The sequence below is a fragment of the Panulirus ornatus genome, chromosome 2 (assembly GCF_036320965.1).
Source record: "Panulirus ornatus isolate Po-2019 chromosome 2, ASM3632096v1, whole genome shotgun sequence".
Classification (NCBI taxonomy): Eukaryota; Metazoa; Arthropoda; class Malacostraca; order Decapoda; family Palinuridae; genus Panulirus; species Panulirus ornatus.
Window position 1 is genome coordinate 92253593 of NC_092225.1, and position 25319 is coordinate 92278911.

Here is a 25319-nt window from a genome sequence, read left to right on the forward strand (position 1 = left end):
TCGAGAAATAAACGCAACGCGCGTTTTCACGTGTGTTTATTTGAATCGCACGGGAGTAAGTAAACATGGCTGACTGGCTGGCGTGACTGCGGCAGCTCACACCACAACCTGCGGTGTCCAGACGTGGCTAACACCACTAACACCATCCCCAGACAAGATGATTTGACCAGGAATCTTCTCAAGTTTCTTTCAAAGCCTCCCGGATCTAGCTGCGTCAGAAATTAGCTCCTATCATGTACGCCGATCTGAAAGGGTATATATGGAGGGGAAAGACCCGACAGTTGTCGTCTGAATAGGCTTCGAGTTCACGAACTGAAAAGACACGACGCCATGGAGACTTGATAGTAATTATAACTATCATTAGATCCAAACTAAGAGGATAGGAAGTAACAGTCAGCGGTTGGGACGTGAGCAGGGAATAATTCCGTATATTAACGTGTTGGTCAGTGTGCAATGATGATGATGATGTCGCTGTTATTTTGCACAAAGCACATAACTTAAACGACGTCGTAAGTGCCGGAGAACGTCAGTATATATATATATATATATATATATATATATATATATATATATATATATATATATATATATATATATATATGTGAAGTGTCTGGGGTAAACCATGGAAAGTTGTGTGGAGCCTGGATGTGGAAAGGGAGCTGTGGTTTCGGGCATTATTGCATGACAGCTCTAGACTGAGTGTGAACGAATGGGGCATTTGTTATCTTTTCCTAGCGCTACCTCGCACACATGAGTGGGGAGGGGGATGGTATTCCATGTGTGGCGAGGTGGCGATGGGAATGAATAAAGGCAGACAGTGGGAATTGTGTGCATGGGTATATATGTATGGGTCTGTGTGTGTATATATATGTGTACATTGAAATGTATAGGTATGTATATTTGCGTGTGTGGACGTGTGTGTATATACATGTGTATAGGGGTGGGTTGGGCCATTTCTTTCTTCTGTTTCCTTGCGCTACCTCACAAATGCGGGAGACAGCGACAAAGCAAAATAAATATAAATAAATAAATATATATATATATATATATATATATATATATATATATATATATATATATATATATATATATATCGCTACCTCGCTAACGAGGGAAATGGCGAATACTTCCCATGTATTCCCTGCGTGTCGTAGAAGGCGACTAAAAGGGAAGGGAGCAGGGGGCTGGAAATCCTCCCCTCTCATTTTTTTTTAATTTTCCAAAAGAAGGAACAGAGAAGGGGGCCAGGTGAGGATATTTCCTCAAAGGCCCAGTCCTCTGTTCTTAACGCTACCTCGCTAATGCGGGAAATGGCGAATAGTACGAAAGAAAGAAAGAAAAAGATATATATATATATATATATATATATATATATATATATATATATATATATATATATATATATATATATACACACACATGTGCGCGCAATAACCCGTTGTATGGAGTAGGGGGAAAAAATAAAATCAAACAACCAGTGCACCATTATGTAAGTTAATAAGAATAAATCTTACTGCAGAACACGATCTTTTAGCTGAGTGCGAATGACTGAAGCTCCGGCTACAGGGATGAACGACCCCCCCTTTGAGCACAAGTAGTGAGTAGACTTTGACCTGGACCTTAAGGGTTACGTTAAATATAATGCTAGTATAACCAACAGCTCTACCGTCGAACTCACGATTAGTGTTGCCAGATCAAGGATAGTTAGTGCGTCATGCTGACGAAGGACTGATGTTTTAGAAGATAATATTACACCTGAAGATAAAGATTTGTAGTGCGTCAAAAAGATACTAATTAGCTTCTACAAATATGTCTGTCACCCTCGGGGATCGGTCAATGGCTTCAGGTTAAACGAGATGGATGTCTGGTTGAAAATGAAAATGAAAAATCAATGTACATTCGACTGTCGTATCTTGTTTGTGTTCAGCACTTCTGAGAGACTTTGGTATAAGAATGTGCGATGACTGACTGGTCCAGCGGCATGCTCTACAGATGTCGTCCATTTAATGTGCCTCTGTGTCTATATGAATCTTTGTTCATACTATACATCATCTTTTCCAAATTAATCATGTAAGCTTAGGCCACTGCTAGAGAACCGACTCTACAGGTTATCTACTGAAGGCGCAAGTGATCTACTTTACTAAATGCGTTTCCAGATAGAATTCCCGGCCTACAATCGTTTCGGAACATGTTCTTCGATAACTCCCCCTTGCTCTGTTATACATTCTGTTCTTTGCGTGAACAGTGCCGCATAAACTGTGCCGACACGGAGGCGTAGGAGAGAAAGAGAGGGAGAGAGAGAGAGAAAGGAAGAGCCTTCTGCCCTTCACAGCCACCGGTTAATACCATTAGCAATTTTCCCGCGGTTAATTATTTCCATACGACCAAGTACGGAAGACTTGACATCCATTCCCTCCCTCAGTTTCCCCTGACTAAGGCTGGTGACGCCTGGAACACAGAGGTGGACGGGAGGGGCGTGGCCAGCGAGGGGGGCGGGGCCGATGGAGGAGGCGGAGTCTCGCTGTTGGCTCATCCCAGGCGGAAACAAATCTTAGCGAGGATGATTTATTGACTTTTCCACGACGGATCTGCCCTTAATACCTCGACCCTGACCACCGAAGAGTGGTTGATGCCACCGTAAGTGTACCATGACCTGTGGGGCATCGGTTGGCATCTGTAGGGAAACCTGTGGTTGAGGAAGGTAGCGAGCGGTGGTGTGGGTGGGTGGCGGCGTGTTGGGGCGAGCGCAGGCCGGCGCGGGCCAACCAGCACCGCTTCTGCCGCCTCAGTGAACACTGGACCGCCGCCGTATGCGTAGTGGCGACTCCAACGACCGACCGACAGCTCCCCCGCCCGCCCGCCTGCCTACCTGCCTGGCCCCGCTCCCTCCCCGCCTGCCTCAACTCACCTGGGCCCCGCGCTCTCAACCAACGCTTCGCCCCATGTGCTCGCGATCTCCCCAGCGTCGGGTCGTCCTCGTGATCTCGAAGTGGTGAGTCGTCGATGTTCCTCCTCCTCCTCCCCCTGAACGAGGTTTCCGCAGCGCCAGGACTCCCTCCCATGTGCTAGTGATTTCCGCAGTGTGTGTCCGCGAAGTCTCAAATCGCGCCGTGCCCGGAGCCGTGGGCTCTCCCAAACCTCTGTGTTCTCCTCACCTCCAGCACTCCTTAGTCACACTCATTACTCTACGCTCAGGTGCAAGTTGCATTACTACTGTACCTCTCTCTCTCTCTCTCTCTCTATACTGGCTTGGTACTTATATCATCCTCCCGCTGTGGCATAATGAGAAGCTGTGAGACGAGATCACCACCAACAGGAGCAGATGTGATGCCTTCAACGCTGAAGAGACGTCCCGTCCGGTCCCAGCATGACTGGCGAGTCGACCCCAACACTTCCCTCTTCCCAGCAGTGACTGCTCTGGTCACCCACACCTCTGAGTCTGCCACGGAGAACCTGGTGTCCAGAGATATCTCTCTTTGCCTTCTCACCACCACACTGCGACACAGATCAGAGGCCAACAGTCTCGCTGACTATTACATCAGTCCAAAAGTGTTTCCTCTTGTTTCCCGTCATTGAGACTGGTCGCCCTCGAAGACAGGTAATGACACTGTGAGGTTCTTTCAAGAGTTGTAATATCGCTACTGGCGGACGTAACCTGTAGCACCATTGAGACAGTAAACCAAGAAGCCTCGAACCGTCTGTCTACCTGACCGTCCCTAAGGAAAAAAAAAAAAAAACGGTACCCTTAAATTTACCCGTCTAACCCCAGAGAAAGATGCGCTTCAACCACACTTCTAACAAGCCTCCAGACTGCCATGCCTAGAACTACACGGATGTCGACACCTCCGTGAAGTCTTGGCTCCTAAGATTTACCTCTCTCCCCCCCTAATTTTGCCCCCTTTCCCCCCCACCCACCCCCGGAGAGTGATGCCCCCAGAACCACCACGACTACTAACCCCTCCCCCTCAGAGAGTGACACTGTGAATCTGACAGCCACGGGGCTCCCGCACGACCACCTGCGGCAGTGAGCTCGGACGCTGCAGGTGTGGAGCAAGGTTCCCTCCCTCCCTCCCACGGCCGTTGCAGCTGTCTTGCTGAGGTGCGACAGACAGGGTTCGTCCCCCACCTCGCTGGACGACTTCACTGCCGCCCTCACCCCTCCTACTACCACCACACCTAAACAAGGTAACACGGAGATAATTTTGCTAATTTACATATGTTTACATAAATAGAGACATGTTTATGTGTGTGTATATGCAATGTGCTTATATTCATAAGTACGTACATAGATAAGTACGAATATATATATATATATATATATATATATATATATATATATATATATATATATATATATATATATATACTGATGAGATTATCACACGAAAGTGCACTTGGGAACTTATCGTGTTTCATTTCCCCTTGGACTCATATATATATATATATATATATATATATATATATATATATATATATATATATATATATATATATATATATATATATTCTTTTCCTTTATTGGCTCTGCGAGGTAACAACAACAAGCAAATTATGGCCTCATTTACGCACGTCCAATCTCTGGGTCGTCAAGTTTAATGCACCAAAACGAAAGTCTTCAATTCACAGCAAAGCCCTAAACACCTCTCTATGGCTTACCTTCACCGCCTCATGTGGCCTGGTTCAGCCTACTGTCAGCAAGTCGCCCTTCATATACCACATTACTCTCAATTCTTCCTCTGCATGGCACATCTCTCCCCCTCCTCAGCGATCTCATCCCGGTACCTCAAAGATTCCTTCACTCTACTTCCAAGATCCTCCTGTGCGTCCGCCTCTCCCTCTTTGCTCCCTCTGGCCTTCGACACACATATATATAACCTCTTCCATCGGCTTCTGTCATCAATCTTCCTCCCTAGTACCATTTCAGTGCATCTTGGTCGGTCCTCTCTCAGTCAGACGACGATCACCACAACACTGCTCTGCAAGTGTCGTGGATCACACGCGACCTACCTGCCTAACGTCTCATGTTGGCCTCGAGTATTTGATTCCCAGGATATTCACCTTCCTTCCTTTTTTCCTTTCCTTTCCTTGGCATTCAAGGCTCATGACCGACAATGATCGCAACACTGCCGGAGCTAACATGTCTTCACACAGATACACATCTTTTGTCTTACAGACTCGGGTCGTCTTTCATACAGACTACTTAACACCCCTGAGACCTCTCCCCCCCCACCCCTAAACACACACACACACACACACACACAAATCCCCCATCTTCCACCCTATGTCCTCTGACCTCCCCGTTCTTCTAACTCCAATCTATAGTAAGTTCTTTCCCAGGTACGCAAAGTGGTCCACAGTCTCCAAACCTTCTCCACTGAAACTCGTACTCACAACAGTTGCGTCTGAAACCTCTGCTGCACTTTATTGTCTGCTCATATCTACCAAAGTTCTTGTCCACTGTCTCTCTAACTTTTTTTTTTGTTAGAAATTTCAGGAGTTTTCCTTTACAGTCTGCCACGAAAGCCAAGTTGTCTGCACGTCCAACGAACCTCCACCACTGACCATACTGCCTGCCTACTCGCTCCTCCGTCACCACCCAATCAATTAGCAGATTAAACAGCCACGGTGATATCACACACCCCCGTCTTCCAGACCCACCTGCACAGGGAGCCACTCACCTTCCTCCCTATCTACTCGCACGTACGCTTAATTTTCTGGATGAAAACATCGTAGCAGTTGGTGACGCTCTTCTGTCTGCCTGTCTCAGTATAATACTCATATATACGTACACAATTCACAGGCTGAAGATGAATTATGTATCTCAAAACGAAGTAGATTAAAGGCTGAACAAGGGAAAGGAATTGGAAATTTACCTACAATTTTTCTGTGCCTTTGATAACCTTTGTTAGAAAATGTAGAAAAAAAAAAAGAACAGTAAGAAACTGGTCACTATCAACTGTACACTGGTTATTAAAAGAATATTTTTTTTCATACATATTCGCCATTTCCAGCGTTAGCGAGGTAGCGTTAAGAACAGAGGACTGAGCCTTAGAGGGGATATCCTCACTGGTGCCCCTTCCCTGTTCCCTCTTTTTTGGAAAATCGAAAACTAGTGGGGAGGATTTCCAGCTCCCCGCTCCCTTCCCCCTTTTAGTCGCCTTCTATGACACGTAAGGAATACGTGGGAAGTATTCTTTCTCCTCTGTCCTAAAGGATAATATATATATATATATATATATATATATATATATATATATATATATATATATATATATATATATATAGTATACGGCTTCGCAATCGGACGACAGTCAAGTATTTCATGAGTCGTATGTTCGCTGATGGTTCAGCCGGTGTAGTTCGCCAGTACCAAACAACAGCATCAGTAAGTATTACCAGGAGCAGATGACGTTGGCAGCCTCGTCGTCGACAGAGGCGCGCCCATGACGGTCACAGGCGTTGGCGACGATTCGTTACCCGTGACATGCATGGCAAGACGCCTGCCTGGCAGGAGCGACCATCTCTCCCAGCGACCGTCACCCGAAGCACAGCGGCGGCTCACACACCCTCAACGCTCCTGGTATGTTCCGTCCTCCTCCCCCACCAGGCGAGTAACCAGCTCGGCCGAGCCGTAATATACGACTTAAGTAGCAGGTCCCCTGCATCAGCTGTGTCGTCGCCAGCCAGCCACCACCACCACCAACTCCCCCCCACCACACCACACCACACCTCCACCACCGCCAGTTATCGGATAAACGAATTAAATGCGTGCGAATCATGCGTGTCGACGCTTCCTTAATTTTTTTTTTTCTCTTTTTTTTGTCGCTTCCTTGAACAATATTGTTACCGGATCGTAAATCAGGATTTGGATCCGACAGAGCGACTCCGTCGTGATAAACCAGGGGACTGTTAATTTCTGCCAGCGCTGTGTATATCATCATCCCTTAAAATGGTCCGTCATCTGTAATTCCTCAAAACCCATGAATTTGGCTGAGGAACTGCGGACGGTTAGGATGGAGTACACATTGGGTCAGTCCTCGGATTGATCTCTGGGTACACAGACAACACACACAGACACACACACGGCACTGTGATAATGTGGTGTGTGTGTGTGTGGTTACAGGTTCACTTCATCATCCCGATGTTGGTTGAGGTGGCGTCCTAACACCTCCCTACGCCGCTTCCTCCTCCTCCTCCTTCTCTTTATCATCATCTTCCTCTCTCCCCCAGCCCATATTCCCTGCTGCTGTTACTATTATTGTTGCTCTCGCTTAGTCACTGACTCCTTACTGTGGTGACGACACGAACTCCCTTGAGCTGCTCATACTCATATGCGTGGATGGCACGCATTCACACACACACACACACACACCAGTTTTGTAATATGTGTAATACCTCAACTGTGCAGCTTCTGCCAAATTGCCGCTTACATCCAATAAACCTTTATTTATCTATTCATTTATTTATACACACTTTATACACACGCACACTTGCCTTACGTTGGTGTATATATATATATATATATATATATATATATATATATCCGGACTCTGCCTGTCTGAGGAGTCCATACTTCCCTGCTACTGGAAGTAGAGCAGCACTGGACTACTGGAGCCTTAGGAAAGGTCTTGAGTAACACCAGGACTCTCATAGAATTGGTTCCGATGTAATTATAAATATATCAAGATATCACTATATATATATATATATATATATATATATATATATATATATATATATATATATATATATATATATATATTGCGCTACCTCGCAAACGCGGGAGACAGCGACAAAGCAAAATAAAATATAAATAAATAGAATATATATATATATATATATATATATATATATATATATATATATATATATATATATATATATATATATATATATGGATGGGGTTGTAAAGGAGGTAAATGCAAGAGTCCTGGAAAGAGGGGCAAGTATGAAGTCTGTTGGGGATGAGAGAGCTTGGGAAGTGAGTCAATTGTTGTTCGCTGATGATACAGCGCTGGTGGCTGATTCATGTGAGAAACTGCAGAAGCTGGTGACTGAGTTTGGTAAAGTGTGTGGAAGAAGAAAGTTGAGAGTAAATGTGAATAAGAGCAAGGTTATTAGGTACAGTAGGGGTGAGGGTCAAGTCAATTGGGAGGTGAGTTTGAATGGAGAAAAACTGGAGGAAGTGAAGTGTTTTAGATATCTGGGAGTGGATCTGTCAGCGGATGGAACCATGGAAGCGGAAGTGGATCATAGGGTGGGGGAGGGGGCGAAAATTTTGGGAGCCTTGAAAAATGTGTGGAAGTCGAGAACATTATCTCGGAAAGCAAAAATGGGTATGTTTGAAGGGAATAGTGGTTCCAACAATGTTGTATGGTTGCGAGGCGTGGGCTATGGATAGAGTTGTGCGCAGGAGGATGGATGTGCTGGAAATGAGATGTTTGAGGACAATGTGTGGTGTGAGGTGGTTTGATCGAGTAAGTAACGTAAGGGTAAGAGAGATGTGTGGAAATAAAAAGAGCGTGGTTGAGAGAGCAGAAGAGGGTGTTTTGAAATGGTTTGGGCACATGGAGAGAATGAGTGAGGAGAGATTGACCAAGAGGATATATGTGTCGGAGGTGGAGGGAACGAGGAGAAGAGGGAGACCAAATTGGAGGTGGAAAGATGGAGTGAAAAAGATTTTGTGTGATCGGGGCCTGAACATGCAGGAGGGTGAAAGGAGGGCAAGGAATAGAGTGAATTGGAGCGATGTGGTATACAGGGGTTGACGTGCTGTCAGTGGATTGAATCAAGGCATGTGAAGCGTCTGGGGTAAACCATGGAAAGCTGTGTAGGTATGTATATTTGCGTGTGTGGACGTGTGTATGTACGTGTGTATGGGGGTTGGGCCATTTCTTTCGTCTGTTTCCTTGCGCTACCTCGCAAACGCGGGAGACAGCGACAAAGTATAAAAAAAAAAAAAAATATATATATATATATATATATATATATATATATATATATATATATATATATATATATATATATATATATGACTAAATACAAGGTACAAGGTTATGATACAAGGCAACACGAGTGTAAAACTCTCTCCTCGTAACAAAATAGTAATCAAAAACAGTCATCACACACACGCACGCACACGAACATACACACATACGCGCTTCCGTGGTGTGGTGTTCAATGTTACTGACCATGAGTCAGCACGAGCCAGCCTGGGTAGAAGGGCATGGGTTCGAATCCTGGGCGCACCAGTCGGCCTTAACCCAGCCCCTGTGTTCACCCTCTTGGTCGATAAATTGGTGTACCTAACTCAGTCTGGATATATATATATATATATATATATATATATATATATATATATATATATATATATATATATATATATATATATATATCCAAGCCAAAAGCAAGTACCCATTCTATCGACCAACTGACAGGAGTGGATGAACAGCTGGGTTGACTGTGAACCGACTGCCGCAACCAGGATTCGAACCTTTGCTTTCGATCCCCCGACAACCCATGAATGCGTCACGGTCAGGAATGCTTAACCGCACCAACATAGGGGAAAAAAAAAACCGAGTGTAAAAATTTTCCTCCCCGTAACACAAGCACATCGTAATCACACATGCACGCGCGTGCGTCGTCTACCTTCTCCTAACTTACTAACCCCTGCCCACGCTGGGGTCCGGTCGTGGCAACTGCTCATCTCTCTCATCCCGAGGCATCGGTAACATGAAGGCACGATAAACATCCCTAATGTACACACTGGACGAAAACACAATGCCCAGAAATAATAAGCTGAAGGTTTCCACAAAAGGAACTAATCTATATCACTTTTATATATATATATATATATATATATATATATATATATATATATATATATATATATATATATATATATATATATATATATATATCTGGGGATAGGGGAGAAAGAATACTTCCCACGTATTCCCTGCGTGTCGTAGAAGGCGACTAAAAGGGAAGGGAGCGGGGGGCTGGAAATCCTCCCCTCTCATTTTTTTTTTTTTTTTTTTCCAAAAGAAGGAACAGAGAAGTGGGTCAGGTGAGAATATTCCCTCAAAGGCCCAGTCCTCTGTTCTTAACGCTACCTCGCTATCGCGGGAAATGGCGAATAGTATGAAAGAAAGAAATATATATATATATATATATATATATATATATATATATATATATATATATATATATATATATATATATATATATATAACCACACTAGCTGCCTCCCGGGGCTGGCGAATGAGGGATCCTAGCTCAGCACCAGAAGGTTTCTTCGGGAGCCGTGAACCAAGCCTTACCCGCCCAGCGCGAGGCTCGCCATCGAAGCCTAGCCCTGAACAAGACTCCTCTGAGGACGACTGAGAGATGGAGTCTTTTCCACGAGTGGAACATCGGGATGCGATGCTTCTCGCTGACAGGCTGAGATTAACTCACGATACACACCTACCTGCGCACCGTCCCAAACGCTTTATTACTGTTCTTATCGCAAAGGTGGCGACTTTATAACGCATTGCTCACCCATCATGAAGATTGTGGCGGCGCGAATCAGGATAGAGTTTTTCGATAAGTAGCGCGAATCAGGATACAGTTTACGCAATCACTGAATTACATACAAATTACATATTAAGTGAAGTGTACTAAATGAGAAGGAACTATATAGCAAGATATACATAACAACTGAAGTGTTTACAGTCCTCAGCAACGATGAACTGCTTTACGTAACATGCCGAAATGACCACGGTGAACTATTTGCTATAGGCAAACTCGTGGAACTTTTCAAGTATCTGGGGTATAACGGTGTTATGGACTGAACTGCTACCACACAAATCTTGTAATGTCCGGTAGAAATTACCTCTGAGCTCACTAATTTCACAGCCGTTAAGTGCGTAAAATTGCAGGGCGCGACAGCTGTTCTTGCGGCAATGTTTACGTTTGCTCTGCTCGCTATCAACGGGAGGGGTAAACTCCCATGAGTATATATAGCCTAGCCCGACTCGGGCAACAACGCCATAGAGGTGTCAAGCGATCCTGTCAGTGGAACCTATATATATATATATATATATATATATATATATATATATATATATATATATATATATGTAATTCTTGCAAGATATCATGATGAACCTGTTTGCACTGATTTCTCTTCGTCTTGAGTTAAAGATATTTCGATCGAGTCTTTTTCGAATCATTGATTTAAGGTTGTTGGCGGGTAGACACAAGCTGTACCTTAAGACGCATCCTTCGAGGCAGAGGCTCTCCTTAACTCACTATTCGCATTAAGAATTCTGAGCCTAATAGGCGACAGAATCCTTAACGGACGCCAGGTCTTGATCCACCATTCTAGAGAAGAGCCTTGTGTGTGTGTGTGTGGTGTGTCACCGACAGCACATAAAGGCAGCTCCAGTGGGTTACTGTGGGAATACATCTTGACGTATGATTTGTGAGGGAATGTGGTCACCGGAGATCAAGTCAGTCTGGCTCAGGGTGTCATGTCGAAAACGTAACCCGAGCTTCATCCGTGAGCAATGGCTTTGTGGGGAGAGGAGGCGAACAGTGATGTCGAAAGGGGTTCATCTCCTCCCATGGAGCAGAACTGGGCACCTGCTGTTCCCCATGACAAAGGTCACGAACACCATGGACTGTGAGGTCAGTAACAGTTGTATTAAACCATTCAGATGGACGTCTTCCATATGAGTGGAAAGTGGGGAAGGCTTTTGTGCACACACTGCATTATATCAGTTTGAACACCCGGGTTCTAACAAGAAGAGTGATTCTAGTTCATCTGCCTGTGATACAAGGAAAGTCAAGTTCTTTCCTTTAATTCAAAATATCTCGTTTTTCTTGTGTGTGAGGCAGCCAAGAATAGTTCTGACAGCTTCGTTTTGGGTTTTCTTAAACCTTCCAAGACTTCTAACAGGTACCAGAGTGGAAGTACAAGTGTAACATAGTCAATTAGGCAACGGATGTAAAGAAATGAACATTCTTTTTTTAACCAGTACGACACTCGCCATGGATTGTGGACTGGGGCCAGCTACAGCTAAGAGTACACTGAGCCTTCCTCTCTCCATTGATGGTTAGGTCTGGTTAAAACATCTCCAAATGTTGGTACTTCAAAGGCAAGAATCCAATAACTTGTTAAATATTTTTTTGTTGACCATCTTTTTCCTTGGAGGGATGGGGATGGGGAGTAGTCTGTAGAGGGATTTTTATCCATTTCTACGCATAGATAACAAGCCAAAAGCTTTCACATGTATCTGATACATGGTTGAGTATAATATACGCTATCACTGTAACGAGAGCTTATGATCAAAATATCGACAGCATAAAATATGATTTTCCGCGTTCTTGGGTGTGGATTCAAGAACTGTCATCGATCAAGGCTTTAAACAAAGCGGGGGTAAGTGCATCGCCCTGTGGAGTACCAAGTTCAAGCTCTTTGATTTTTACCTATGTATCCCTGAAACAATATAACCTGGTTACCTATTCTGCCGAGGAGGTAGCCAGTGGTCCACTGAAGGAGCCAACTCCACTACATCGATTCTAACTCGTTCAGGCAAAAATAACGAGTCGATATCTTAATACCAGAAGCAGCTTTGAGATCAAGACAGGAAGGTATAATCATATTTATGATGAAGAGTCAAAGAAGAGGATAGTTGGCGTTGCACATATTCTTTCGTTCATAAAACCATATAAAACAGGAGACGGAGGATCCTTGATTCTATGTAGAAGACGACTGAGAACCATCCTTTTATAGGTTTCGATTAAGAAAAAAAAATATTAAGATTTGTATACTGGTGAGGTGGCAAAAATAATTCCGGTTTGTATACTGGTGAAGTGGCAACACTTTCAGAGACAGTGTGCGAACGTTGAAAGAACTACACCCTTACCATGATCTGTGTATTGGTGGTAAACAGCTACACCGTATGCACTTGTTTGTGTATTACGAACCACATTGCCCTCTAGCCTTGGGTGTATTTGTAGTAACAAATACACCTGTCTACATTATCTTTGTGCATATACTGTAATTAACACAACCTCTCTACACTATCCTCTGTATTTGGTGACATTACTTACATCTTCCGCACACAGACACACACACACACATACACACAAACAACCCTTCGTATCTTGATACATTCCCACATCATGTACTGATAGACGTAAAAACCCTCTTTACATATGAGCAATGTATCCGAGGTGTGATCAGAAAGTTCTAAGACTTTTCGCCTATAGTTCAAAGATCAGTGTCCATGTAAAATCCCTATAAGCAATCCCCCATTAATGTCCTTCTGATGACATGCAAAAGTGTCCTATTGATTCTGCCATTTTTTTCGAAGCAAGGTTGGAAATCCTCAGATGTGAACTGATCGAGTTCTACTTTCACAAGATCATGGGTGGTTGGCATGCCATCAAATCTTCTGTCTTTCAGCTTCATTCTGATTTTTGGCGGCAGAAAAACAAATCACAGGAGTCAGGTCAGGTGAACACGAAGGGTGTGGTATAACAAGATTCTTTTCTTTTTCACCAAAAAGTTCCTGAGTGCGTGAAGGAGCGTTGTCATGCAACAGAAACCATCACCCATTTTTCAAAAAGCTGGAGACAATTTCCCCTGACTTTATCCCTCTTCGTTTACACAATCAGCCTAGTAATACACTGCTCCATTGCCCCAACAGTAACAGACAAAAGTCTTTTCGATGACACCTTGAGAGTACTGTGGCATGAATTGTGCTCCAACTATACCCTTACCATCATAAAGTAGTCTCTCTCTGTTACCCATATAACTTCTGTGTGTGTGTGTGTGTGTGTGTGTGTGTGTGTGTGTGTGTGTGTGTGTGAAAACTACCAAAGTCACCCATTAAACATGTGGTCACAACTCACAGAAAACGTTGTCACACGGACAATCGGACATGTGAGTGATTCATATAACTGATATTAGAAATTTCGAATACATTTGCGTCTATTAAAATGCATTCACATCTGTCTCTGCCAGTACCTGGCCTGGAGCGAATGCTAAAGACATATATTTTCGCAAAATGTTTGTGTTTTGCGCCCCGGCTGTTTTCTATGAATGTCGCAAGTGGAGTGTGGGGGACCCTTGACTTCCTGAGCATTTGTGTTGCCTTAGGTAACTGGTAAGGCCAGTCGTCATATAATGAATGTTTACATTTCATTATATAGCTCCCTATTCATTTTTTTTGTCAATTTATTTCTCTTTTTTATGGGTGGGTAAAAGTGTGAAAACTATGCCATCATTACTTTATAATCATCATATAATGTTACTTGAAAGAAAATATAAGTGAGAGAAACAGAAGCACACACACTTTTTCCTACTTAAGGTAGAAAACTGTTAAGTATCAACTACATCCACTCCACCAAATGGTTCCAAGTGTAAATACAAGCCAATGAAATATCTTAACACGCTAAAATCTAACAGAACTGATATTCTTCTTTTTTTTCGGATAGATCAACTCCATCATAATTTTACACAACACACACACACACACACACACACACACACACACACACACACACACACACACACATCTACTTATAGAGCCCACGACACTAAAGTTATACAAGGGCCGCCCTGGGCCAGTAATGGTACTGACAACACCCGAAAACAGACTGTTTATAACAAGAGCGCGAGCCAAGCGAATTCACACACACACACACACACACACACACACTGAAATATCTCACGACTGAAGCTTACTTCTTTTATAACAGATGTGACTTTAATATAAGTGACGTGCGACCACAGCCCGTCATATACTGTTGAACGTTCGGCCTTACACTTTAGAATTGAGCTTACACACTGGTTCTCTATCCGACGTAAGACTTTAGCGTTGGAAAATAAAAAAGAAAAGACTTCACCCGGATGAACAAATATATCAGTGTTATTAATCATAGGTAAATAATCGTGTTTGAGAGTGAGATTATAACATACATTCGTCTAAACGTCTGTAGCGACCCCACTGTCGCCGCCAACACAGTGTCACCTGACCTGACCTAATAATCTCAGGTGAAATGTGTGTTTGGTGGCCCAACCCAACGGGTGCTCCTTGTGGTATTCATCCCTGATATACCCATACGCGGTGGCACGTCAAAAGCTGCCGCTCTTACCGATTTAACTTTCGTTCAAGAGCTTGGAGAGAGAGAGAGAGAGAGAGAGAGAGAGAGAGAGAGAGAGAGAGAGAGAGAGAGAGAGAGAGAGAGAGAGAGAGAGAGAGAACCTTGCGACATTCCGCTTCGACGTCTCTTAACTCCCTTTGGCAACAGTTACCCCTCGCAGACCTGACGTCGCCGTCTCGGAAATACCTTTGTATCACCGCAAATCGGGCAGTGGAGACTCACCACTAAACGAGTGCAGCACTACTCCAGTGCCTGAAGTCTTGGCGGTGCGACTTCTGGCTCAGGGCGTTTCCTCCGTCAGTAGATGTGGCCAGCGTGACTTCCTGGCGTTTCACCTCCCTGGCAGGTTTCATTGCTGGCGCTTCATCTCCGGACGTCCACCTCTGGGCAGGATTCGCGTTGGTCATCGCCTCCGGCCGTCGCCAGCTGCAGCTGTAACAACGCTCCGGGAGCCGCGATACATGCCACCACCTCCTACTAGGAGTTCCGTGTCGGCTCGGCAACCACGCACTTCTGCCAGGGCGCTCCTGCTTCATCCGACATCCTCACCAGCACCACAGGACCCCATGCCAAGCCTGCCTCGTATCTCTCAACCTACCACAAACTGACCTCTCCTTTCCCGCCAGAGTCCTGCACCTTCAGTATCTCACTGCCCTGGTGTTACCTCACCTTATATATCTTATCTAATACAACACCGTTGTTGTGTAACGTGTTTCCGTGCACCTTTCTCAATCATACCACTCCAACAACCCATTTTCCTTTCCCGCAGTATCCGACAGCTGGAAATAGATAGACGTGTGTTCTTCCATTCTTCTTCTCCTACAGAACGTCCATGGCAGTATATCGTGTCCATGCTGTGTGTGTTTGTGTGTTCCTTCACAGTTATCGACTACCTGCTGGCTGGTGTGCCAGAGGGAGTGGTGGGTGTGGAGAAGCCTCTCCTCTCGACCATCTTGTCTCAATCAATATTGAGTACCTCGTCAGATTACCAGCAGGTCTTCTGTTATCTGTCTTTCCCTCATGTAATCCCATGTATACATATCAGTGGGTGTGAAAGGTGGCACAAAAGAAATTAAAAGAGAACTTCTTGAGTATTTGATAAAGTCTTTGTGATTCTCGAGTTAATCTTGCCTAAAGTTACTGGTAAGCAAGGCTCACTTTTGACAGTAATAAAAAAAATGGCTGTTATAATCACTGGAATAAAAGCGACAGCACGTATGGTCTTATAGATTCATTTTAAGCACCTGAAGAAGGCGTTAGTGTTTCCTCAGTCGGTGGTTATATGAACTGGCGATGACGGTCGTAATGACCCTGGCAAATGACAGATCTAAAAGCCAAAATAACCATTCAACCAAATATCAGTGAGCCTCGCCCACTGGACGTCAATAAAGACACAAAGATACAAACAAACACCAATCAGACTCGTAGAAAAAAAACAGAAAAATAAAGAAGATACTAAACTTAGGTTCGACTTATTAGTAAAGTAACAAACATCAATCAGAAAAATAAAGAAGATACTAAACTTTGGATCGACTTATTAGTAAAGTATCAAAATATCAATAAAAATTCCCGAACATATATCAATAAAAATCCACACAAAAAAAAAAAAAAATCCAGCCACGACTAATGTGAATGTAAACTTCACAGATATTAGGAAAGCTAATGAGTGGGCTATGTAATCATCCTCGCGAACCACTTTAATGTTGCATAATACGTACTAACAACCTGATTTACGAGGGGGAGGGAGAAAGAGACATAATGTCCTACCCTATACTTATGGAACGAGTCTATACTTAACGTGGGAAATCTAAAACTGGAGGAGGTCAATTCATGATTCTTGAGGGGGGGTGACCTCACGCCTCACGGGGAAAGCCTATTACACACTATGGGCGGGAATATAGAGTTATGAGGGGTAAATTTATAATTCTCTGGTACACTTTGCTTCATAGGGGGTAAAATTATACTTTGTGGGGGTAAACTATATACTTTAAAAGAGTAAAACTATAGCCCACGAGGTAAAGCTATACTTCACGGGGGTAAACCCGTAATTCATGGTGTAAACCTGCATTTACGTCATGGGGGAGGTGGGCAAACCTATACACATCATGGGGTAAATCTATGCCTCAGATGCACTGGATTGAATTATAAAATTTAGGTTCTTAAGCCAAGCACTATAGATCAGAATATTCTTATATAGATCAGAATTTTATTACAGTTAATCTAATTAAGTATACATATATATATATATATATATATATATATATATATATATATATATATATATATATATATATGCTTCAGATGGAACAAACTTATACTTCACGCAGGAAACATTTCATGGAGTAAGCCTATAGTTCTCCAGCGTAAACCTTAACTTCTGGGGGTAAACTTAAGGTTTCCGGGTTAAAGCCTGTGCTTTAGGGAGGAGGTAATACGACGCATAACTATACCTCATAGAGGTAAACTTACGAACGCAATCGTAAAATTACAAGACCAACGTATTTCTATATATCTTTTTTGTTTTGATTTCAGTACAGCGATGCTAGGCTGTACTCATTTGTAGAATCCTTCACTCATATTGAGTTCGCTTATATTTACGAATTGAAATTTGGACGCACGTGATAAACCCACTATGTGTGAGGATATATATTCAATGAATGTATCAAAATAGCCAATGGAGACTGTACATGAATGGCAAACTTGCACAAATTCAATTATCACGTTATCCTTAATTTGGTAATTCCCTATTCATCTAGGAGAAATAGATAGACATGACATTAAACTATAAAAATAATAATAGTCGAAAAATCATTAAATAAGATTTCCTAACTATAGAGCCTAGCTCAGGATTAAAAGTATACAAAGGCGGTAAACCAACGATTGCGTTGTATGCTCGTGAAGGTAAACCGAAGTGTCTGACAAAGCTGTTCTTGTCTGGAAGTGATCAGATAGTAACAGTGTAAGTTACCATTAAGCCATTACAGTGAGCACGTACAAACTCATCTTTTAACGTTAGCACACGCACGTATACAGACGTCCTAAACCAGCGATAATAGACAAGAGAGGGAAAAAGACTGCGGAGCTACGGGCGAAAGGCAAAAGATACGTACATGTTAAGATATGATAAAGACTGTCATGGTGATGATTGGTTATCTTATGAGCATTGGGAAACAACAACGGGGATCTGGGGGAGGAGGAGGGAGGATTAAAATGATTTTGGAGGCAGGCATACATGACTCACGTCGCATCTCCGGTGAAGCGAGATGGTTCACTCACTCACTCACCCGCCCGCCCGCCAGCCCGCCCGGCCCTGGCGTCTGTAGTAAGTCACATGCGTAGTGAGGGTGTATACATGTGGTCTTAAAATTATCTTTAACACTTGAAGAAGGTGTTATAAAGATCTTTCGGTTGGTGGGTGTAAACTTTACGTTGACGCTGGCCTTCATGACCCCTGGCAGTTGGTTGATGGGTCTCAAGCCCAAACAACAACCAACCATGACTTATATGCTATTTCTAAAAGTTGTGGAAGTTGTTGATTGCAGCGGACAAGTAGAGGTTGTGGTAGGCAGCTATTCAAGTCGTTTAAGATCAATTAAACAGCTTCTCAAGTCGTTTAACAGAAACGCAAACACCATATTGCGTACACAGTCCGTACATACGCGTTTATTCACACATATGTAAGAAATCAATCGTTCACACACACACACACACACACACGGGCTGGCCTGTTATGTGTCAGTAATGGCATTCCGAGCACACACACACACACACACACACACACACACACACACACACGCACAATTTGCCTGACACACACCCACTTTCTTTTTCATCCATGGATGGTTGGTTATTTGGACTTCAGGCTTATGAAATACCGCGAAGGTCAATAATCTACAATTGAAAAATCTTGAAGACCTTTTTCAGGTGTTGGGAATATTCCTAGGTACTCTCACTATGTACATAACCCGTAATGTCTGATGAACTAGTGTCGGTCTGGGGGGGTGGTAACGATATTTATATCAAGGGACAAATTGGTCAAGGAAAGAAAAAAAAAAAATCAGAGTGGAAGAATTCATAAAGTTTGTAAAAGGATATATAACAAGGAAGTGGACAACAGATGGTGTGCTTCCCTCCAGGAGACAATGTTACACCATAACAAATCTTTATTTTTTTTTTTCTGACACGAGACGATTATTCCTGAATAATTGTAACTGGACAGCCCTCAACTGTCGTTGGAAAAAGCTTTTACTCTATATCAGCACGTCCTGATTTGTTGCGAATGCCTCGCATCCATACAACATCGTTGGTACTACTATACTTTCAAACATACCCCTTGTACACTATACTTTCAAACATACCCCTAAGTTTATGATACGCTCGTTGTCTGTCTTGGATAATCACGTGTTTACCAAATAGCGTCCTAGCTACGTCTCTTCGTTGTATATCAGTTGACATATTTCTTTCTTGTATCTCCTCTGATGATGTGATTATTGCACGAAAGTGCTCTTGGGAACTTATCGTGTTTTATTTTCCCCGTGGACTTATAGGAATATATATATATATATATATATATATATATATATATATATATATATATATATATATATATATATATATATATATATATATATGCAGGAGGGTGAAAGGCGTGCAAGGAATAGAGTGAATTGGAACGATGGGGTATACCGGGGTCGACGTGCTGTCAATGGATTGAACCAGGGCATGTGAAGCGTCTGGGGTAAACCATGGAAAGTTCTGTGGGACCTGGATGTGGAAAGGGAGCTGTGGTTTCGGTGCATTATTACATGACAACTAGAGACTGAGTGTGAAGGAATGGGGCCTTTGTTGTCTTTTCCTAGCGCTACCTCGCAAACATGTGTGGCGGGGTGGCGATAGGAATGAATAAAGGCAGACAGTATGAATTATGTATATGGGTATATATGTATATGTCTGTGTGTGTATATATATGTATACACTGAGATGTATAGGTATGTATATGTGCTGTGTGTGGACGTGTATGTATACACATGTGTATGTGGGCGGGTTGGGCCATTCTTTCGTCTATTTCCTTGCGCTACCTCGCTAACTCGGAAGACAGCGACAAAGCAAAATAATAAATAAAATATATATATATATATATATATATATATATATATATATATATATATATATATATATATATAATTTTGGGGTGTAACGCCTAGACATTAGATTTTCAAGTACAATTCAAATATTTCTCTGGCGCTTCTCATAATAAATGTTTCTTAGGATCTCCATAACTAAAAGAACACTACCTCTACATGGTACGTCGAATATTCCATAAAGTACCACAGGGAAAATGCATGACATCCAAGATTTTGTACAAAATAAAAACGTCACACATTGCTCTGCGCTTATAGTGGTAGATAATCTTTTTTTTTTTATGCACATTTACCAAACAAAAACATGTACGAACTTAGAGCGACCATTCATGATCACAAGTTAATACATAAAGTTTTATAAACAAGTGATTCAGTTGCGTTAAGAACAATTTATCTGAACAAGAATCAATAAGGAAGCGTTGATGGAGGAAATGACTTACTTGGTCATTGGGGCTTGAAGTAGACAGGGGTTAGGAATGGTCTATTCTTGCTATGTAAGCTGCCTCTCTGGCATGACGCCTCCCTCCGTCTGAACTCGCGAATAATGTGGTCACCACAGAAAACTGCAAGTAAACAATGAAACACTCACTCTTTTTCTTATAACATCTATTAAAAAAAAAAAACTTTAAAAACTTACCGGAAAGGATTAACTAGAACTGAAAGACTTGACGGTTGAACTCCTTCTACCACTTGGACACATAAACAATGGTCGTAGTATAGAACAACTGATCAGAAATATTAACGTAATACGATTCACTGCAAGACGACACGATCGAAGGTTCATCAACTCTTATTTCTACTTACTGTTATGTATCTTTACATACGACTTACAAAAGTAACGTACATGGTTTTCATCCAAAAGTAACTTTTGATGTGGGCGTTCTTCAAGAATCACTAGGACCTGGGTTAGTTTTGGCCATTATCTTCGAACGAAGAACCTACCTCGGCTGCCGTATTACAGTTATCATATGATAAAATGACTATCTTGATTTGTGTCACATTTGAAATGACAATCCTCTTTCACATATGACCTGGTATTCAGCTTCTAATTTCTTGAGTTGCATATTAGTTTTCTCAAAATGTTCTTAAAACAATAAAATCTTCATTTCAATTGGTAAGTGAATCTACTTAAAAGTGTAAATCGAGATGTTAAATATATAAATAAACAAATATTCATAATATCTGTAATTCAACATATATTCTATAAATATAATGGTATGTGTGGATAAGTATCATGCACTTGCTTATCATGATATTTGAATGATGTTATTCAATCACGTGCAATCTTTGATAAGTTTCGCGTAGCGATTATGTGACCATCGTAAGATATGTATGAACGTAAAATGTGTCACAATAAGTTGATCAACTTCAGGATGAATGAACGAATCGTAACAGAATTTTCCAGTCAAGGGTTGGCAACCAAAACTAAGTAGTGAACTGACTCATTCTAGTTTATATATCCTAATTTAAGTAAATGGCTAGAGCATTGTGTAATCCTCTACCTGCTGCGGGAACCATGTACATCAATGCATATTAAAGCTAATAATAATGTTCAGCGTAGTTACCCCTAGTATGGTTCCTTTAATAATTATCAATACTTGTTATTCAAACAGCACACATAGAGAGAGAGGCTGAATATCGTGTTTTGTTTTGTTCTTTCTGTGGCCACATCTGGTTAATTAAGAGAATACGTGATTGGTCAGCGGATGGTCTCGTTACCAACACAATGATCTGCCCGGCCATCATGATATTGTTGCTAAACTAAAAACCAACAGAAAAAGTGGATTTCCAGGGAAAGTTCAAATACACTTTCGTATCATTTTCTGTGTTTTTCGATTTTAAAATGAGCAAGTTTACACAAACTGTGTTTAAGGAAATTAAATATATATATATATATATATATATATATATATATATATATATATATATATATATATATATATATATATATATAAAAGAACATTATCATTATAATGGAAATATTTTAAAGCAAAATATTTTACAGCAAAACTAGCATTTAGGATAAATTGCTCTGTTCAGGAAATTTTTTTTTTTTTTTTATTCATGTGGGATGAAGCAGTTTATCACAATCTATAAAACATACACATCTACCTAAGAGGCCACTATACCACAGTTACATATGCGCTGACCTGTGCCAGTAATGGCAACTCGAGCACACACACACGCACAACACACACACCAGACCTGTGCCAATTATGGCACACCCGAGGACGGGCTGTCATTGACAAGCTTACTTTTCGCGAATCTTTACACACACACACACAAGTGTAATTTTCAGAAAGAGGAAGAATTGTCGCACAAAGACAGCTAAATTTACCATTATATTGTCAAAATGAAGCTCTGTTGAAAGTTACAAGTTTTACACTTACGCATTCGAAGGAGTCATTATTTAACGGTATGACCCCCCATGGCATGGATGACAATAGGTCATTCTTTGTCGTGCGTCTGTCTGTCTGTCTGTCCGTCCGTTGTGTTGTCGGGTGTCACTTGTGCAACTCTGTATTAATTTCTTCATTATTATATGTTTTCTCTCTTTCTCGGTTGCCCTTTCATCCCGGATGGCCATGACTGGCGCATGTCTCTCACCCAGGGACCAGTTTCTACGAATGAGTCTTTCTGTTACCCTAGACTTTAGACTTTTCGAAATGTTTTAATGCAATGAAGGCTAGGCGCTGCTTCCAGCGGCAAGGAAATGTAGACTCACCTCGAGAAAGGTGACTTTTCATTGACGGTGTAACCTTATATATATATATATATATATATATATATATATATATATATATATATATATATATATATATATATATATATTACTTCTTTTCGAGATGTAACGGCACCCACTGGATATAACATTTTCAATGAAATTTTAGAATCATTTTCACGCTTATCAAATTAAATGTTTATTGGGTTATTGATTACCGAAAGAACACTACTCCTACAAGTCGATCATTCCGTAATGATCGTATCGCAAGGAAAATGCATAATAACCTAGATTTTGTACATATTGAAAACGTCACATACTGTTGTGTGCTTATACTGACAGTTAAGTCATCTTATTTTCATGCATATTTACCAAAGGAGGGATCCTGGAAATAACCACACGTTAAAGTAAAAAGGTGAAACTCCACCTTAAACGTAAGGATGATCAAAATGATCTGCAACTAATACGAAGTATTCATGTGATACGACATACTGCAACACGACATTAACTCTCACAACGACATGGCAGTCCATTAACTCTCACTTGTACTTTCGGTTGTATATCTTTGGTAGACTTTACAAATCTAACGTACATGGTTTTCATGCAATAGTAATATATGATGTAGGCGTTCTCTAAAGAGCTGCCAGAACTTAGGTTATTTTTTGGCCATTAACTTCAAACGGTTTATCTTTTCTTGATATAAGTAATGACAACTCAATTTGTGCCGCTTCTGAAATATCAATCCTTTTTTTCCATACAAGACATTGCGATCAGATTCCATCTTAACAGTTACGCAGTGATGTTTTTTCTCATACTATTTTTCATATATTCAAATTCTATCTTGCAATCTGTAAGTCAACTTACTTTTCATGTTAAGTTAAGAAATGTTAAGTTAAGAAATCGGAAAAAAAAAAACTGGATACTATTAAAAATCTAACAGAAAATGTTTAATAAAACATCTGATACAAAATTAGTCATTTTAAATTAGATCAAGTGTACGTCATATGATTATTCATTAAGAACACGATTAATGCTTAGGACCAAAAATATTGTAGGAAATTATCACAACTACCATATCTTCAATAAGGTGTGAGCAATAATCAGTTTAAGTGTCAAACGTGTCTTATCTTACTAAACCAATTTCAGATCAGTAGAGGGAATGGTAAAATAGGAAATACATACGTGATTGGCTAATTCTACTTAATGATTTCTGATGTACGTGGCTAAAGTTACTGTATATATTGGCACCTGCGGGAGCATATACATTGAAAACAGATTAATACGGTTAAGCAAAGTCACCCCGAGAATGGTTCCCGAAATACTTATCAATACTTGTTATTCAAACAACACACAGAGGCTGAATATAGTGTCTGTTTTGTTCTTCCTGTGGCCAAATTTGGTTGATTAAGAGAATACGTGATTGGTCAGCGGATAAACTCGTTATCAACACAATGATCTGCCCGGCCATCATGATATTGTTGCTAAGCTAAACACCAACACAAAAAGTGGATTTCCAGGGAAAGTTCAAATACTCATATATATATATATATATATATATATATATATATATATATATATATATATATATATATATATATATATATATATATATCTTCTTTCTTTCATACTATCCGCCATTTCCCGCGACAGCGAGGTAGCGTTAAGAACAGAGGACTGGGCCTTTGAGGAAATATCCTCACCCGGCCCCCTTCTCTGCTCCTTCTTTTGGAAAATTAAAAAAAAGAAAAAAAAAAAAAACGAGAGGGGAGGATTTCCAGCCCCCCCGCTCCCTTCCCTTTTAGTCGCCTTCTACGACACGCAGGGAATACGTGGGAAGTATTCTTTCTCCCCTATCCCCAGGGATATATATATATATATATATATATATATATATATATATATATATATATATATATATAGCTTCGTCTCTTCGATGTATATCAACCTACTGTTATATTTTTCTCTTGTCTCCCCTGATGATGTGATTATTACACGAAAGTGCACTTGGGAACTTATCGTGTTTCATTTCCCCGTGGACTCATAGGAATATATATAAATATATACATATTTGATTATTTAATACAAATTTACACATATAAAGATACAAGCGCGTCAAAAAATGATATTTATAATATAAATACTTCATAGATGTAAGTTCTACATGAAATATTGCAAATGAACTAAATTCTTTTCGTCACGTAAAATACTATAATATTAGAACACTCATAGAACTTACATATGGATCACATACTAACATTACAAGTAATTCATTATGAGTTAAAAAAAAATCATCTCAG

General features: G+C 41.1%; 1 protein-coding gene across 2 annotated transcripts in view; it reads left to right on the top strand.

Annotated features, from left to right (window-relative positions):
- Positions 1-2738: 2738 nt before the first annotated feature.
- The window catches only part of LOC139758380 (uncharacterized), a 326365-nt gene continuing 303784 nt past the window's right edge, over positions 2739-25319 (top strand). The window contains exon 1 of one of the 2 annotated variants that reach the window (XM_071679698.1): positions 2739-4185. The gene's annotated coding sequence lies outside the window, so the exon portion shown is untranslated. The remainder of the gene's footprint in view (positions 4186-25319) is intronic. The other variant, XM_071679709.1, reaches the window with a different exon arrangement.